Source organism: Anabrus simplex, chromosome 1, assembly GCF_040414725.1.
Source record: "Anabrus simplex isolate iqAnaSimp1 chromosome 1, ASM4041472v1, whole genome shotgun sequence".
In the NCBI taxonomy this organism is placed as follows: domain Eukaryota; kingdom Metazoa; phylum Arthropoda; class Insecta; order Orthoptera; family Tettigoniidae; genus Anabrus; species Anabrus simplex.
Genome location: NC_090265.1, coordinates 14804602 through 14818375, shown reverse-complemented (window position 1 = coordinate 14818375; position 13774 = coordinate 14804602). Strand labels below are relative to the sequence as shown.

The following is a 13774-nucleotide window of genomic DNA, read 5'->3' as shown; positions in this document are numbered from 1 at the left end:
AGTAATAAAGAATCTTAGGAAGGAAGGGAGGGAAAAAGGAAATGAACAGTGTTTTGAGTAATTCAGGTGAACTCATAATAGATCCCAGGGAATCACTGGAGAGGTGGAGGGAATATTTTGAACATCATCTCAATGTAAAAGGAAATCATCATGGTGGTGTTGCAAACAGCCAAGCTCATGGGGAGGAGGAAAATGATGTTGGTGAAATTATGCTTGAGGAAGTGGAAAGGATAGTAAATAAACTCCATTGTCATAAGGCAGCAGGAATAGATGAAATTAGACCTGAAATGGTGAAGTATAGTGGGAAGGCAGGGATGAAATGGCTTCATAGGGTAGTAAAATTAGCGTGGAGTGTTGGTAAGGTACCTTCAGATTGGACAAAAGCAGTAATTGCACCTATCTATAAGCAAGGGAACAGGAAGGATTGCAACAACTATCGAGGTATCTCATTGATTAGTATACCAGGCAAAGTATTCACTGGCATCTTGGAAGGGAGGGTGCGATCAGTCGTTGAGAGGAAGTTGGATGAAAACCAGTGTGGTTTCAGACCACAGAGGGACTGTCAGGATCAGATTTTCAGTATGGGTCAGGTAATTGAAAAATGCTACGAGAGGAATAGGCAGTTGTGTTTATGTTTCGTAGATCTAGAGAAAGCATATGACAGGGTACCGAGGGAAAAGATGTTCGCCGTACTGGGGGACTATGGAATTAAAGGTAGATTATTAAAATCAATCAAAGGCATTTATGTTGACAATTGGGCTTCAGTGAGAATTGATGGTAGAATGAGTTCTTGGTTCAGGGTACTTACAGGCTGTAATCTTTCACCTTAGCTGTTCGTAGTTTACATGGATCATCTGCTGAAAGGTATAAAATGGCAGGGAGGGATTCAGTTAGGTGGAAATGTAAGCAGTTTGGCCTATGCTGACGACTTGGTCTTAATGGCAGACTGTGCCGAAAGCCTGCAGTCTAATATCTTGGAACTTGAAAATAGGTGCAATGAGTATGGTATGAAAATTAGCCTCTCTAAGACTAAATTGATGTCAGTGGGTAAGAAATTCAACAGAATTGAATGTCAGATTGGTGATACAAAGCTAGAACAGGTCGATAATTTCAAGTATTTAGGTTGTGTGTTCTCCCAGGATGGTAATATAGTAAGTGAGATCGAATCAAGGTGTAGTAAAGCTAATGCAGTGAGCTCGCAGTTGCGATCAGCAGTATTCTGTAAGAAGGAAGTCGGCTCCCAGACGAAACTATCTTTACATCGGTCTGTTTTCAGACCAACTTTGCTTTACGGGAGCAAAAGCTGGGTGGACTCAGGATATCTTATTCATAAGTTAGAAGTAACAGACATGAAAGTAGCAAGAATGATTGCTGGTAAAAACAGGTGGGAACAATGGCAGGATGGTACTCGGAATGAGGAGATAAAGGCTAATTTAGGAATGAACTCGATGGATGAAGCTGTACGCACAAACCGGCTTCGGTGGTGGGGTCATGTGAGGCGAATGGAGGAGGATAGGTTACCTAGGAGAATAATGGACTCTGTTATGGAGTGTAAGAGAAGTAGAGGGAGACCAAGACGACGATGGTTAGACTCGGTTTCTAACGATTTAAAGATAAGAGGTATAGAACTAAATGAGGCCACAACACTAGTTGCAAATCGAGGATTGTGGCGACGTTTAGTAAATTCTCAGAGGCTTGCAGACTGAACGCTGAAAGGCATAACAGTCTATAATGATAATGTATGTATGTATGTATGTATGTATGTATGAATATCCTTGAAAATCATACTTCATGCAGATTCAGTACCGATTTCCTCACAGCTATTGTCAGAGCAGTCATGTTCAAAAGTAGCGATGTTTTGTACGCTAGCACTAGTGATCCTTTCATAAAATGAATGATATACTGGAGGGACATATTTCAGTAGACTTTTCACATCTTTACGCTTGTCTTCATTCAGAGGTATACCCTTTGGGTAGAATGTTGGGAGATCAAGTTCACCAAGGTTTGTTGGTCTGCCCTTCAGTCTTTTATTGAAGTTCACTGAAAAGTATTCATAGTCCTCGTTGTGTGTATTTATAATCCATTAAGCCAGGCTTTCCTTTCATAAATACCATTTCTTTGATTTTAAGCCATTCAACTTTGTCAGCTGAATCATTCTTTTTATGGTTAACAAGATGTTGCTGCAGAATTTCAGTGCATTTAAAATCTTCTGTTTCCATTACACTTATTTCAAAAGCATTTTTCCTTACTCTTGCGGATGAAATTGTCATGCCACTGTGATGGAGCATAGACCTCTGGGTGATACGTAAGCTTTCTCTCTATATCTCCAAATGCACTGTCGTTAGGTAGGTAAGAATGTCCTGGTTCAGCTAACTAGTAGATAACTTCTTTAACCCTTTGAGGTCCAATGTCTGACTCAGTCCGACATCGTTCATTTTCAGTTGTTGGACCTAGTCCGACACAACTTTAAGGTTATATATTTCGTATGCTGGAGCAGAAATGGCGCCTAGCTTTACGCAGTATACAGCCTTGGCATTTCTCTCTTGCCTAGTGCTATCTGCTGTTCATTCCTTTTAGCTGAATTGTGATTTCTTTGGAGATAGTTCCTCACTGTCACAGCTGTGTTTACTTTCGTTATCAACATGGCATCCACCAGCCGCAGTATGGAGCCTGATGGTATTTACGAACAGTTATGTGACAGTGGCGATATTGACGATGATTTGTTGACGGATTCTGATGGTGACATTAGTATTCCTGAATCTGAGTATGATATTTTGAGTGAGGAGGAAAATGACATGGAAGATATTGGCGAAAGCGCTGATGTAGTGGGTGGCGAATGGAAAGTTTGTGAAGAAGATGACCGTGGTTTTTTTTTTTTTTTTTTTTTTTTTTCAAGTATTCTTACAACAGTGCTATGGGATACATACCTCCTACTACAGGAAAGAAGCCGGTAACTTCTTTGGATTTTTCTTTTTGTTGCTGTTCCCGGTTTCACTGTTCTCCGAAATATGTAAGGAAACTAACAGGTATGTAAGAGAATGTATTACCAAACGTATGCCATTGCAGCTACATTCCATATGGTGGAACTGGGTCGATGTTACCGTTGATGAAATGATGGCACGTACAAAAAGGAAAACTCTAAAAGAACATTTTTCAGACTTGTGGCTCTATTCATTGACCTTCTCTAAGGACATTTTTTCTCGGAAACTATTTCTTCAGATATTCTGGGGCTTTCATGTTTCACCCCTCCACAATCAAGTGCATCAACAATGGTAACAGGAACGAGTAAAGTTAGAAGTGTCTTAGAATGTGTAGGGAAGTCATTCTTGGAATTTTATAGGCCAAGTCAGTATCTGTCAGCAGACGAATCGACTGTAAGCTTCAAGGGGGGGCGTGTCCTTTTCAAAATGTACAATCCACAAAAACCAACAAAGTGGGGGATTAGGATATATGTTATTGCTGATGCATTGAATGGGCATGTTTTGTCCATGATTCCTTACTTTGGCTCGTTTACTATGCTAAATTTACTTTTCCCTGGTTTTACATTTGGCAGTAGAATAGTTCTACAGCTGGTGACAGGCGTACTTCGAGTTACTCAAGCTGTAGGTTATCATTTGTTTACTGATCGATTTTACACTAGTATGGAACTGGCAAGAGAACTGTTGAACAGGAAAATTCACCTAACTGGGACTGTGCTATTGAATCGGAAGGGACTACCACCTCAGCTGAAAGATAGGAGGCTAAATCTGAAGAAGCATGAAATTCGTGCTCTATGGAAGGAAGAAAAGTTCATGGTATTTTCGTGGTAAGACAAGCGCACTGTGTCAGTTCTTAGTACATGGCACGACCCATCAATGGTGGAGGTAGTCAGACACAACCGTAATGGGCAAGGAGAAGAAATAATTTTGAAGCCTGTTGCCATTATAGATTACACAGGCAAAATGGGAGGGGTCGATCGTGCTGATCACTACTGCTCATCTTATGGTTTTGTAGTGAAAAGTCTGAATTGGTGGAGGAAATTGTACTTCTGGGTGTTGGAGGTAGCTTTGGTGAACAGTTTTCACCTATGTAACTTGCAACAAACGGCAGAAAATAAGCCCGGGGTGAATCACAAGACTTTCAGGGACCGAGTTATTATGGGGCTTGTTGGGGACGTTAGGAACAAAAATGCCCGTAAGCGCAGCCGACGGAGCAGCTGTGATGAAGAACTTCGACTGAACGGGAAGCTACACATCATAGATGCTCGTCAGGACAAAAAAAAACCAAGGACTGTGCCATGTGTTCCGACAGGAAAGTGAAAGGAGGCAGAAAGAAGACATCATTTTTTTGTGAGACCTGTCCAGGGAACCCAGGACTACACCCGAACAAATGCTTCCGGAAGTGCCATACTTTGAAAAAATATTGCTAATAATGTGATTAACTTGACTGATAATAAATAAATTTGCAGTTCGTATTATTAATGTAAAAATTCAGCTTTATACTTATGTGAGTACTTCCTTCCCATATTTGCCTAATGTCAAATTGGACCTGTGCAGGATGCAGGTGGAAAATCAATTGGACCCCAAAGGGTTAATGCTTATCTCAGAAGACTGGACCACAAACATCCAGAAACAAGCCATCTCAAAATTTCTGTTCTGACCACTGCAGCTGTCTGACCCTGCTATTAGAGTTTCTTTATTTCCAGGACTCTTCAGGTATTATAAGATGAAAGATCCTATCTCGTGTGCACCTCTGGATGCCACATTCTCATTACAAAGATGCATAGTGTCTTCATTAGAGCAGAAATCATGGATTCCTACATTGAAACTGTACCGGGCGGTACACCTCCACTCCGCTAATTTAAAATGTGCGCCAGTTGAAACTCCTCTGCTGGAGGAAGTCTGAACTTTATCTACGCTATTAATTCTCTACTTTCTCAGAAGATGTCACCACGAGGAAAATTTTGAGTTTTTGAACTGTGTCATTTTTGATGTGTTTTTGTTTCGCTTGAAGTAAGAAGTGTAAACTTTCTCTCCTAGAGGACACTACTGAAGATCAACAATAGTGCAACCTAGTGCGGAGTCAAAGAACTATTTTGTTGGAGAAAATTTAATCTCAAGAGTTTGTTCTTTGTTAAATTTCTTTCAGTCATTGTTTAAGTTGGCAATATTCACCCCTTCTTTCCCCTTGTGTTGAACCTAACCAATCCCGAATTTCTTAAATTAATTTCTATCCAATCAGATGTATCTTCCCCCAACTTGAATATGTTGCTGTGTCCTACCCAATAAAGTGTTTGTGGGAGGGTGTTTTCTTTCCCCTAACGCCTAGAACCTTCCGCGAGAGGATATAAACTGCTGATTTTCGGGTCTCCGGGCCACTTGTGTTCCATCTTTCAGTGTGTTAAGTACATAGCAGGGGGCGGGAAGCGTCTCTTTCTTCGGTAGCGGTCAACAACAAGGTAATGGCCGATTAATAACTTCTTTCTTTGCTAGCTCAGCAGTTTAACTTTCGGGGCGGGTTCTAAGCGTTCAACCATGTAACCTTTTCCTAAAATGTAACTACTCTTTTCATATATTCTCTTTTAAAACGACATATCGGGATAGAGAGTGCTTAACCCTCTCGAGCTCCCACTCACATCGTCCTGAGGTGAACTTATTTTTCTCAACCAATTCTTCCGTAATGTAATGTAAATTGCTATTAAGTCACCGCTGTAGTATGGGATTAGCCCTTGTATTAACGGCCTAGTGCCAAGTAGGTCTTAAGCAAAGTGTATTAGGAGTGCAAGTTCGCCTCCTCTCAAATTGTATTTTAGAGGTCATGTATTAATCTTCTTGTTATTTAACAGACCTCAGTAGGTTGGGTATTTTGCCCCTGTGTATATGTCCTTTGAGGACGGCTTAAAGGTGGAGTTCGGAGTGGCCTATGGTAGGCTTGTATTTTAGGGGGAAGTTGCCCTTTTTGAAAATTGTGTTTCTGCCTCAAGGAGGCTTTTGGATGTAATTGGAAGCTGATGTTTCTGGCATGTTTGGGGGTTTTCGGCCCCTTTGTTGTATGGTGTTCATTGTAAGGTTGGGCTCATTGCTCAAGAATTATGTTTCTGACTTTTGAAGCCCCAAATGGGGTACCTATGTAAATGTATTTGTCAATCGTGTTTCGGCTACTAAGTACCTGTTCTATTTGTTGTTATCTAATTTTGAAAAGAAAATATAACCTTGTTAAATTTTAAAATTAATTTCACTTTAGTAGCTTGAGACCCATTCACCACCTAGCACCTTCTTTCATGCATAACTACCACCAAAACACGGTAACAAGTGGTAGCAGAGCGTGGTTGAATGGGTCTCAATTTAGCCCCTTTTGACGGCTAAATATTGTTTGTTCCGAACTCTAACCATTTTCTCAGTTGCTGGAATTTTTTGACCTTTTCAAAATTGGTCTGTCATCATGCCCGGCCCTCGCGATGTTCTCCTTCTTAACTATTTGCGCAAGGAGGAGTTGATCTATGAATTAACTATCAGAAATGTGCAATCTGGAGGCACGGTTGCAATAGACACTAACAAGCTTAGAGAGTCCCTGGATTTAGCCCATTTCCATCCCCAATTTGGGAGAGAAAGAAATTATCGATCAGATGTTGAAGGATGGTATTATTAGACCCTCTAAGTCGGCGTATTCTTCGCCTATTTTTCTAGTCCCAAAACCCCAAGGAGGCTTCAGGCCTGTCATTGATTACAGGGCTCTCAATCGGAAGGTGGTGTTGCAATCTGTGCCCCTTCCTGACCTTCATTCTTGTTTTTCATGGTTTCGTAAGGCCAGGTTCTTCACTATCTTGGACTTGAATCAGGCCTATAATCAAATTCCCCTTGCCGAAGAGTCTAAACACCTTACAGCGTTTGCCACGGACTGGAATTTATACGAATACAACCGCGTGCCTTTCGGGCTCCCCACGGGGGCAGCTGTGCTAACTAGGCTACTAGATAGGGTCTTCTCCGACATCAAATTCGAGTACTTATATCACTACTTAGATGATGTCGTCGTATTTTCAGAGACTTTTGAAGAACATCTAGATCATCTGCGAGAAGTTCTCGATCGCCTTCGTAAGGCTGGGTTAACCGTTAAGTTGTCCAAGGTCACCTTTGCTAAGCCCTCTATGTCATTCCTAGGGCATATTGTGTCACCCGATGGTGTAGCAGTCGATCATTCTAGAACACAGGCCATCCGTGATTTTAAACCTCCCAAGGACATTAAAGGTATCGCCAGGTTCATTGGTATGGTGAATTTCTTCAGAAAGTTCATTCCTAACTTTGCTAATAGAGCGGCGCCCTTAAACCTTCTTCGTAGGAAAGGCATCAAATTCGAGTGGGGACCTTCTCAACAAGCCGCTTTTGAAGATCTGAAATTAGCTCTCTGTAATGCCCCTGTCCTTGCTATGCCTGATTTCTCAAAGAAATTCATCGTCCAAACGGACGCGTCATCGTCAGCTGTAGCTGCAGTCCTTCTTCAAGAGACTGAACTAGGGAGGCGACCCATCGCCTATGCATCTAGGACTCTATCGGCTCAAGAAGCCAGGTATTCCATCTATGAGCTCGAAGGGTTGGCAGTCTTATTTGCCTTAGAAAAGTTCCGTCTCTATCTGGAACATGTCAAATTCGACCTGGAAACAGATAATCAAGCTCTAAGCTGGGTCTTAGGTAGGCCGCGTCGTACTGGTCGTATAGCCCGCTGGGCTATTCGTATTTCCGCCTTCCAGTTTGATGTTAGACATATCAGAGGTACCGAAAATGTTGTTGCTGATGGACTCAGCCGTATGTTTCATAACGACGTCGAGACCCACGAACCGGTCGATAGTTCATCACCTTCCGAGTCCATGCTATCTGAGGTTAATGCCATCTTAACAGATGCTCCCATGCTTTTTAGGGATATTGAGAAATACCAACGTGAAGATCCGACGCTGGGTCCGATAATGGAAGCCCTTTCTGCTGGGGAACATGCTGTCCCTTATGTTCTGAGGAATGGTGTTCTATGTTGCCCTTCGAGGCATGACAAGATGATGAAAGTTGTCGTTCCAGCTGTTCTGGTACCTATGATCTTCAAGTATTATCATGAGACCCCACTAGGAGGGCATCTGGGTATCTTTAAAACTCGTGAAAAGATTCGTGAAATGTTCATCTGGAAAGGTATGGACGGTGAAATCCGTGAACTTGTAAAAGCTTGTAAACCTTGTTTGCTCAGTAAACCCACCATGTCCACCAAGGTAGGCCTTTTGTCTTCGCATCAAGCGTCGCGCCCCATGGAACGCCTGTATATCGATTATGTAGGACCCTTCCCCCAGTCAAAGGGTAATGCTAACAAGTTCATCTTTGTGTGCGTAGATGGTTTTACCAGATTTTCTTGGTTATTTCCGACTAAGCTGGCTACCGCTCAGTCTACCATTACCTGCTTAAATTCTATTTTTGCTTCTTTTGGTCCGTGTCAATATATTGTATCTGATAATGCTAAGGCTTTTACATCTAATTTATTTCGTAAATTCTGTTTTGACTTATCAATCTCTCATGTAACTACTTCTGCTTATTACCCTCAACCATCTCTGGCTGAACGGGTTAACCGTAATCTCAGGTCCGCACTTATTGCCTATCATCATGAAGATCATTCCAGGTGGGACACGTCCCTGCATTGGATAGCTTTTGCTTTGAATTCGGCGGTTCATGAATCTCACAAGTTTACTCCAGCTTCTTTGATGTTCAAGTTTGTTCCCAACTCGCCGCTCTCTAACCTCTGGTCTCTGAATGACATTCTACCCGAGACAATAGATCTGGATAACATTAAAGATCTTTGGAAGAAGGCTAAAGCCAATCTTAAAGTGTCTCATGAAAAGGTTAGGGAAAAGTATGATCGTGGACGGAGACCCACCACTTTGAAGGTAGGTGACCAGGTGATGGTCAAGAATTTTGTTCCCGCGGGCAAGCTTGCCCCCAGATTTCATGGGCCTTGTATAATTCTCGATTTTCTTACGCCAGTTACGTTGTTAGTAAGCAATCCAGCCACCGAGAGGATATTTAGGGTTCACCTGTCACAGGTGAAACCAGTGTAAATTTTGTGTCAACTTGCTTCATATAATTTGAAAGGAATATGAAGGTTATATTTTTTTTTTTTGAGTTCAACTTTTAAGGCTTTCTGCCCCTTCGATAATATTTTGGTTTTATATGTAAGCCTCGTGTAAAACCTTCCCCGATCCGTTAAACTGCCATTCTGTCCTTGCCTCGGCCATTACCACGCTCCCGTCTCCTGCTTCTATACACACTGTGGCTTGATTTGAGTAAATGCCATGGATATCCGCACGCCGCTGGCCCCTCAACCTCTCCACAAGCCTGTACCCTCAAAGAAGATGATGGTCCAACACAATTCTGCCGCCAAGCTTTAATGTTTCAGTGCCCCCGCAGCCGCGCGGCGCCGTGCAGCAACTGGAGCAGAGGACGGGCCCCCTCGGCCCGAGCGAGAACGACGTGTGCACGGCGAGCCGGAGCTCTCCTCCCGGCCAAGGCTGATGTGCGGCGCACGACCTGCTACTTGCCCGCAGCCTGTATATGTTCACTGCGGGCGCGGCGTGCTTCAACACCTCTGCTCCCCTCATAGTGCGGGCGAGCGGTATCTCAGGGTACTTGAGGGGTCCGAGCGGCCTCATTTGGACGCAAGCTGCAACGGCCGGTCTGGCCATCCCACTTCATCACCATCTACTACATGAACTGTTACTATAAGTAATGACTACACTTGGGAATTCAACTGCAATATTTGGTGGACTTTGAAAATTTTTTTTTCCTTCACTTTCAAGTATAAAAAGTTATCTTCAGGAATTCTACTTCTACAAACTTAAAGACTATACTTCTCCTGCAACAACAAAATTTTGAAACTGAAACAAAACAAATCATGAAAATCTTATAAATTTTTTTGGCAATTAATCTCCATATCTACATCAAAACTTGGACCATGTTTGCAAACAATTTCATGTGTCACCCCGGGAGGAACTTTCGGGGGGGGGGGGGAGGTCTGTACCGGGCGGTACACCTCCACTCCGCTAATTTAAAATGTGCGCCAGTTGAAACTCCTCTGCTGGAGGAAGTCTGAACTTTATCTACGCTATTAATTCTCTACTTTCTCAGAAGATGTCACCACGAGGAAAATTTTGAGTTTTTGAACTGTGTCATTTTTGATGTGTTTTTGTTTCGCTTGAAGTAAGAAGTGTAAACTTTCTCTCCTAGAGGACACTACTGAAGATCAACAATAGTGCAACCTAGTGCGGAGTCAAAGAACTATTTTGTTGGAGAAAATTTAATTTCAAGAGTTTGTTCTTTGTTAAATTTCTTTCAGTCATTGTTTAAGTTGGCAATATTCACCCCTTCTTTCCCCTTGTGTTGAACCTAACCAATCCCGAATTTCTTAAATTAATTTCTATCCAATCAGATGTATCTTCCCCCAACTTGAATATGTTGCTGTGTCCTACCCAATAAAGTGTTTGTGGGAGGGTGTTTTCTTTCCCCTAACGCCTAGAACCTTCCGCGAGAGGATATAAACTGCTGATTTTCGGGTCTCCGGGCCACTTGTGTTCCATCTTTCAGTGTGTTAAGTACATAGCAGGGGGCGGGAAGCGCCTCTTTCTTCGGTACCTATGTAAATGTATTTGTCAATCGTGTTTCGGCTACTAAGTACCTGTTCTATTTGTTGTTATCTAATTTTGAAAAGAAAATATAACCTTGTTAAATTTTAAAATTAATTTCACTTTAGTAGCTTGAGACCCATTCACCACCTAGCACCTTCTTTCATGCATAACTACCACCAAAACACGGTAACAGAAACAAGAAACCTGTCTCTTGTAGTAGACTTTGTTCGTGATTAAGCGAAGTAAAGACATTACCTTCTGCATGTCGAATTATATCACGCTGGGTCCATCTTCAAATTTGCTCTTCAATTCATCGTTCTTCATAGCATCTCTTGCACGTTCTGCTTTACGGTGATGAAGTTCTAGCTTTGCCTTCAACTGTGTCACATCATTAGGAAGATTACTGGCTTCAGCTGACTGAATTTGAATTTTCACACAATCACATGTGTGGCAAGTGTCCTTTTTAGGAGGACGGAAGCTTATATTGAAGTCACGCCTGAAGACTCTCATACAGCGACTGACAAGGCATCTTCTGAACACAACCTTCTTGTTTAACTTTCTCAACAAATAGCCTGTACATTAAACTCAAATTTAGATTAGTATTAAAGTACATTTTATTTCAATCTTTCGTGGTGTCGTGGCTATAAACTGCAGGGAAGTGTTCTCTAATGAGGTCTACAGTACTGGAGGAACTTGCACCCCTCGTTGGTCTTGTATTGTACCTGTCTTAGCCTTCAACAGTGCCCTATGATTTTAGCACTGCTTACTTGCAATGTCTTCATAAACATGTCTTTGCATACTTCAGTGTCCCCATCTGTAAATGAACATATGAAGTATTTTCGGCTGAGATTTCTTGAAGAAATGCCTACGTTTTTCACTCCCCTGCGGCTGATACCGTGGCATTTTATAGTCAATAATCAGTGATGTTTGTGTAGCCCAAGAATCACAGTTGTAAAACTGACCAAAAAATGCTCTCCTATCGTCTTTTGACACTTTAGTATGACACTTCTTTAAAAATTTACACTCATCTATGAAGTGTTTTTCAGGAACTAGTCTTCCTTTCACAGTTGTGTATGCCTTTCCTCTGGTTCTGTTGACCTTCCTAACAGTTTTTTTCCATTTTGCAGTGTCCCCTTTCTTCTTTTTAATGAGACTGAATGTGGGTGCTCCATTCTCTTCTTTTGTCCATTTTCTGTTTGATTATCCCTTTCTCTGATGATTAATTTCCTTTTCTTCTTTGTGCTACATTGTTCTTCATCTGTATTTGGCTCTGCAAAAGTTCACTAGGTGACATCCGATAGGAAGATGAGTGTGGTGAAGCTGGTTGAAGTCCATGGAAGCAATGTCAGTTATGGCTAGGGGTCCCGTGGTTTCAAATTTTTTAGCCTAGGGTTACCCCTATTAGTGGCCTCTTACGCCATATACTACGCCCCAGCTAACGGGCACAGGTTGTTGCGCAGCTACTCTCAGGGAGTAGCAAAAAGTACAGCCATGACTAACGAAAGGCGTAACACCTAAGAAACCACAACAAGAAGAAAATTCACAAATTACAGAACAATTTAAAAGGCTGTGGTATCTAATTCTACACGTGCGTGAATTTCTCATTGAACTGCTCTACGTTTTATGACCAAACCACAACAATGAACCAGTTAGAGACAAATGACAGGTAAACCCTCTCTCAGAAACTGGAAGTGGTTATGAAGTGAAACATATCTTCCTGTAGTGCTTGCAACTAGCTAACAGTGGCAGAAGTGCTGCCTGGCTGAAGCTAATTGAACATCCACCATGTTTTCAGGGGTCACATAAGCAAGAGGCCATGGTTCTCGGAAGGCGAAAATTGTTGAAAAGACGCATTATAGAATCAGGGTTTCAAAATTGAAGACTTTTAGCCAATAGCTATCGTAGGTTCCTTTCGTTTGAAGGATTTCCGTCATAAACACTAATTTACGTCCTCGGTTTTTATTGTAATTTACGCTTAACTACAGCAGCCAAGCAGGGCAACGCTATTGATCAGATTTCATGGGCAGTTCGTATGTCACTGAATGACAATTCTCCTTTCGAACTACCCTACAATCAGGTGATCGTGATGTTGGCCTTGCACCACAACACGGATGAAGAGGTGCTATTCTCACTATTATTATTAATGCTCTAAGCTATTGGCTAAAAGTCTTCTTCCAACAAGCGACCTGGCCGTACAGTTGGGATCGCACAGATGTGAGCTTGAATTCGGGAGATAGTAGATTTGAATCCCACTGACAGCAGCTCTGAAGATGGTTTTTTTGTGGTTTCCCATTTCCACACCTGGCAAATGCTGGGGCGGTAACTTAAGGTCATGACCGATACCTTCCCAATCCTAGCCCTTTCCCATCCCTCTGTCACTGAAATCTTCAAAGTGGTAGTGTGACATTAAAAATAAACAAAACCCACCTCATTCTGGTCATATTTTTAAATGTATTGCATCCCCATTAGGACCACCATAATTGTTTATTGTTATGATTTATTATATTATAGGGAACATATAATATTTTCACATTACCATATCGTACTGGGATTGCTAGCTGAAATATGACCTTGAAAGTTGTCCATTATGAAGCATAACCTAATTTTGAATATTAATGCGATCGACAACTACAATAAACACTACATGAATTTCACAAATAGCAGTAAAATACTGTTTTTACCATACTTGGTGCAGTGTTGCCAGTCTACAAATAAAAAATTGGTAGATTGTACATAAATATTTTGGGAGGTTTAGTGAAAATTTTGGTAGTTTCTCAAGCACTGAAATGTTATATTATGACTAAATTAAAGAATGCAGTAGTCGTTTGAAGTTATTTTGAGAAAGATATACAATTTCACTCACCAGTACTTGTTATTTTGAGAAAGATATACAATTTCACTCACCAGTACTTTCCGGCGACTCTATGCTGCGTCTTCTTCCCTTTCTCCTCCACTCTTCCTGTAGATGTAGTTATTCATCAGGCATAGAAATTGTGTGCCAATTTTGAAGTCTTAGCATGATGCAGATTTTGTATTCTATGTGTGGGTCGGTGATTTCCCTTTGAATGATGCAGTCAAGCATGAGCTATGAGTTCAATAAGAGGGGAGAGATTACGTAATTCAAGTCTAAAATGAATACGGGGAAAT

At 41.6% G+C, this 13774-nt stretch overlaps 1 long non-coding RNA gene across 2 annotated transcripts in view; it reads left to right on the top strand.

The window, feature by feature from the left end:
• LOC136859475 (uncharacterized) overlaps positions 1 to 13774 on the top strand; it is a 58168-nt gene that overhangs the window by 43492 nt on the left and 902 nt on the right. The gene's annotated exons all lie outside the window — the stretch shown is intronic.